The sequence below is a fragment of the Populus trichocarpa genome, chromosome 1 (genome assembly GCF_000002775.5).
Source record: "Populus trichocarpa isolate Nisqually-1 chromosome 1, P.trichocarpa_v4.1, whole genome shotgun sequence".
Lineage (NCBI taxonomy): Eukaryota > Viridiplantae > Streptophyta > Magnoliopsida > Malpighiales > Salicaceae > Populus > Populus trichocarpa.
This window is the reverse complement of record NC_037285.2, coordinates 24,794,794-24,800,578: the sequence shown is the minus strand read 5'-3', so window position 1 is coordinate 24,800,578 and position 5,785 is coordinate 24,794,794. Positions and strand designations below refer to the sequence as shown.

The following is a 5,785-nucleotide window of genomic DNA, read 5'->3' as shown; positions in this document are numbered from 1 at the left end:
AACCAAATTGCCGATGTCTTTACAAAAAGTCATACTGCAAATCGATATTGCTTTCTAAGAGACAAACTGTGTGTCTGTTTTCTTCCCCACAGTTTGAGAGGGGATGTTAGAGTATTGAATACCATAACAACCTCAACAAAATCATGAACATAATCAAGCATAGGAGAAAGATCAGAAGAAGATAAAGGAAGATCAGAAGGATGAATAAAGATAATCTGTTATAGTTTAAAATTCAAATACCTGCACTTATTCTATTTTCAAGTTGTACACATATATATGTACATTGTAAAACATTATGAAGAATGTAAAGAATAAATTTCTTCATCTTCTGTCAGTGTATATTTGTTTAATCTTTCACATTCAACCAAATCAAAACCTAATTTGTGATCTTTTTTTTTCTTCAAAAATCATCGTTTTATCTTAAAAAAATAATTCTTAAAATGACATTGTTTTAGTTTGACTCGGATTAACCTGTTCAATTTGTCACTCGAATCTCGGAAAAGTTGTTTGACTAAAGTTTAAATAAAGGAATGTAATATATATATCAAAGGTTAAATTTATGCTGTTAATTAAAAAAATTAAACAAAAAAAATAATAAGTTGTGTTTTTAGTTAAAAGTAGAGATGCTTCTCTTTCTCACAAAGATTAGAGTAATATTTTCAAAGGACACATGATTTTCTTTCAAAGTAAAATATATGCTAACGAACAAAAAAAAAAAAACAGTTGTGCTTTAATCTTCTTTGATTCTTAAACCCTTGTTAATATTTTTGTTTGAAGGTCGAAAATATTTTTTAATAAACATACTAAGTTTGAAAATTAATTATAAAATATTTTATATTAATCTATTTTTATATTTTTTAAAACTATTTTATAAAAACAAACATAAAAAAATTTTAAAAATATTTTTTGATAAAATATTTTATGCAAAATAAACATACCCTTAATATTATAAGAATTTTGAAAAGATTTTAATTCAAAATTAATTGAATGTCAAGGAAGGCATTGTTGTCTTGAAAGGTGGAAAAGATATCTTGATAATTAATAGTTTTGTTTTTTTATATATACTAAATGGAAACTTTAGAACTTCATTATTGCTCGTAAGATATGAAGAACGGGTGTGTAGCTAAAAAAAAGTTCGAGGAAAAAAAAAAGAGTACTCGTGAAATGGACCTATGAAAAAATCCCTTGCATCTAAAAAGATTTGATGATGGAGGCGATCGATCCATTACGAAAAAGAAAAGAAAATAAATTAAAAAAATTAAAAGTAAATATAAACAAGTTAGACAATGGGCATGGACATATTGCTGAAATTAAGTGTCTATTTAGTGCTGCGAATGAACCTATTTTTTTATGAGAAATTGATTTTTTTTATTTTAAATTATTTTTTTAGTGTTTTTGAATTGTTTTAATGTGTTGATATTAAAAATAAATTTTAAAAAATAAAAAATATATTATTTTAATACATTTATAAGAAAAAAACATTTTGAAAAGCAATCGCTACCACATTCTCAAACACCTTTACATGAAACAATTTTTTTTTGGAACCTATTATATAAGGACACATTGAAAAATTAGATATGGTAATAAACACAACTAAAAATAGAAATATATTTAAGATTTGTTCAATTATATAAAATTATATTATGGATGGATCAATATTTTTTGTTTTTACATGCATCTTCTTTTCTAAAAGAGTAACTAAAGATAAAATAATAATTTAACATCATTAGGTTCAGCCAAGCGCTAAGTTCAGATATATATGGGTCTGACAAGTTACCTGACCCACTATCTTTGAGTGCTGAGCCTAGGCATGTATTGATCTAGCGAGTTGTCAGACTGATCATTTCCAGGCCCCTGCTCTTTTTAACTCTGAAAATTTTTAGGATCCATGATTATACCATGAGTCAGAAATATTTTACCCCATGACGAGTCATAATTTTTTTTTTATCATGATAAGTCAGAGATATTTTGCTAATACTTTAACCCATTCTTTCTAGAAAGAGATAAGTCTTGTGTGCTATAAAAGAGATTATGATATATCTCAAAGGCAAGTTCTCTTTTTTCTCCACTCCTTGTTGTATATCTATTCTTAGAACTCTTATCTAAAAAATAATTGCATTTTCTTTGAAATGATATTCATTTAAGTATCGGAAAGTCCCTAAATTCATAAGATATGACCTTTTACAAATATCATGTATTATTCATCAGTCATCTTAACTAGAGATAACGATTCAGATCATCACAATCAAGAGATTTACTCATTATCTAAGATATCGGCTTGACCTTTAAGTCCAAGCTCGTTCATAAGAATAAATAAAGTTACTTACCCTTTGTTTTATTTGGGTGCATGTACTTGTATTTATAAAAAAATAACAAAAAGAAAAGGAAAAGGAAAACTAATAGAATTAACTTATTAATTTTATGTTACTCATCAGTTAGAGTTCTTAAGCTTCTATTTTATCTAAAATCAAATCCTAGCTAATGTGTAAGAAAAATATAAAGTCAAAAGACTACATGCTGCGTGCAAAGACTCTGGCATATTTCAGGTAACATATACTATTTATCATCCCATTAATCATAGCTTTTGATGTTGTTCTCTCCATGCTTGTTTCAACCATTCAAGCAATTATTAATTGCTGAATCTTGCTTGAGTTAAGATTATTGAAGAGACCATTTAAATTTGATTGCTAGAAGGTGGGATATCCTCTTTGATTATCTCCCAACTGTTCAGCTCTGCCCTTTTCTTTTCTTTTTCGAAGAATAGTATAAAGCTCTGCTTTTACTCTTTTATTTATGGAAAAAAGACGAAAAAGAAAGGAATTTTGCAGTTACTAAACCATGGAGTTTCAGATGAACTAACAAGAAATACAAGGAAGCAATTACAAGAATTCTTTGAAATTCCTTTAACAGGGAAGAAACGGTGGAAACAGAAACCAGGATGTCTTGAAGGCTAGGCCAAGCTTATGTTATCTCTGAAGAACAAAAGCTTGATTTGAATGACATGATTTTCCTCGAAGCTCTTCCTATCCAAGACAGAAATCTTGAATTCTGGCCTGCAAAACCTCAAAAATTCAGGTACTAACTATGTTAGTACTAATTTGCAAGCTATCTTACTACATAATTAAGCTATAGCTTGACACATTCTAATGATGTCCTAATTCAAAACAGTCCACATTTTGTCTTTTAGGGAATATTTGGACAAGTATAAGGCAAGTTGTAGTTGACTTAACAAGGTTCATGGCCATGGGGCTTACAATTGACGGTCAAGAGCTTTGCGAGGCTTATCAAGAAGGACTATATCACATAAGGATGAATTGCTACCCTCCTTGTCCTCAGCCAGAACAAGTTATGGGGATAACTCCACTTGCTGATAACTCTGAATCACTCTCTTGCTTGAGGGGGGCAACACACAGGGATGGCAGGTTCTGAAGGATGGTAGTGGGGTATTTGTTGAACCAATACATGGTGCTATTGTTGTAAACACGGGACATATTACTGAGGTAAGGATCTGTTATATTTCACCTGACAGCATCAAAAAGATATAACGTGTTTTGATGAAACTGGAACAGAAGCTTATAAGTATTTAGTAGCTATAAATCATGCAGATAATAAGCAATGGGGTATACAGAGCACCAGATCACAGAGCAGTAGCAAACAAATCAAAGGAGAGGCTGTCCATCGTTACCTTCTGCTATCCCACATCATCGAAGAACTTACCACGTCTGGAAGTGAACCTCTTTACAACACCCTCACCGTGGAAGAGTATTTTCATTCTTTTTACAATCGAAAGCTTGAAGTTTCTGTTGGCGTGAGCTGTCATTGAGAAATTATAGTATCAGTAGAGAAATTATAGGAATCCCCTGATTTAAGGGCAAAACTTTATTCTTGCCTTTAAACGTGTATCGTAAAAAATATAATAGATTTTTGTGCATTAATAAACTTCCAATCTCTGTAAAGAACGATTGTATAGAATATATATTTTCCAAATTCTGTCATGGTATCAGAGCCTGGTTGGCTCTGGGATTTTTCTTTTACTGTTAACCTTTGATCCACATATTCTCAGCTCCCTTCCTTCCTCCCTGTACACCCATGGAGATCATGACTTGAACAACTTTGGTAGTCTTCCAACTCTTTCATCACTGAATTAACCATAAAAATGGCAAATATTTTAACCAAAACTTCAGCCCTTCCAACCGAACTTTCTGCTGTTCCTATTGGGATAAAGCTGGACGACACCAACTATGGACCCTAGTCTCAAGTTGTTGAGATGTATATCTCTGGCAAAGATAAGTTGGGATATATTAATGGTGATTTTCCTCAGCCCCCTTAGACAGATCCTTCCTTTCGAAATGGTGCACAGACAATGCCATTGTCAAAGGATAGCTGATCAATTCCATGGATCCCTCCCTGATTGGTAACTTTATTCGGTTTCCAACAGCAAAATCGATGTAGAATGCTATTGCTACTACCTATTTTGACGGCAGTGATAAATCTCAAGTTTATGCCCACTTAAGATGTGTGACTCGTCTAAAACAAGCTGGTGGTTCTCTGGAAAAAAACTACAATGATCTTCAAGGTCTCTAGCTTGAAATAGATTTTCGCCGTCCAAATCCCATGGAGTGTACTGCTGATATACAAAAGTATAATACAGTACTTTAAGAAGAGTGAGTCTATGTTTTTTTGGATGGTCTCGATAACCGACTTGACACAATTCGAGGTGGTGTATTGCAGATGAGGCCATTTCCCACGGTTGAACAAGCTTATGCCCATGTCCGTAGGGAAGCTGTCCGTCAGGCTGTCATGAACAAAGAAGGTGCTGATGACACTCCAGGAGTTGTGCTGGCTTCAAATCTGGACACCTCAAGACACTCTCACTAGGCAGTGGAAAAATCTGGTATGACAGCTAAGGCATGCACCTCTCATACAAATAAATGCTCTCATTGAACCATCTAGGTGGTGGCCCAGTGGTAAGAGCTTGGGACCAAGAGGTTTGCTCCCTCTGTGATCTCAGGTTCGAGCACTGTGGTTGCTCATATGATGGCCACTGGAAGCTTACATGGTCGTTAACTTTAGGGCCCGTGGGATTAGTTGAGGTGCGCGCAAGCTGGCCTGGACACCCACGTTAAACTAAAAAATAAATGCTCTCATTATGGCAACCAGAGACATACTCGTACAACTGCTTCAAATTGCATGGATATCCTGATTAGTGGACTGAACTCCAAGCCAAGAAAAAAATAGGATACTGCCGGGACAGATGGAACAAGAGGAAAGGCTGTTGTTGCTGAAGCTGCACCAAATCTTTCGTCGATTCCTATTCTTGAAACTCCTTAAGGAACCACGTCAGTCATTGATCAAGGTATTACACTATTTAATTCTCCTCCGGATGTCGAGAACAATGAGTGGATTCTTGACTCTAGGGCCACCGACCACATGACCTTTGATGCTACTGACTTCACGGAGCCTTCCTTGCCACAACGAACCAGCATTGCTAATGCTAACGGAGTTATATCCCCGGTTACAGGGGATGGCACAATCACATTATCCCCTGCGTTGCCTTTATATAATACCATGCTTCTCCCTTCTCTCTCACATAAATTGTTATTTGAGTTACTACTGATCTAAATTATGTGTTACTTATTTACTCTATTTTTTGTTTACTTCAGGATATTCTCATCAAGGAGATAATTAGGCATGGTACTAAAAAAAAAGGGCTATATTACATATATGATTTCAGTACAAACAGGGCAAATCACATGCATCATCCAGTAAGCATCGAAGGGCATCA

At 33.9% G+C, this 5,785-nt stretch overlaps 1 long non-coding RNA gene across 1 annotated transcript; it reads left to right on the top strand.

Annotated features, from left to right (window-relative positions):
* The first annotated feature begins 3,268 nt into the window (after positions 1-3,268).
* Positions 3,269-3,995, top strand: LOC18094981 (uncharacterized). Its single transcript, XR_002979704.2, has 2 exons — positions 3,269-3,500; positions 3,606-3,995. It is a non-coding gene; the product is annotated as an uncharacterized LOC18094981 (long non-coding RNA).
* The last annotated feature ends 1,790 nt before the right edge of the window (positions 3,996-5,785 follow it).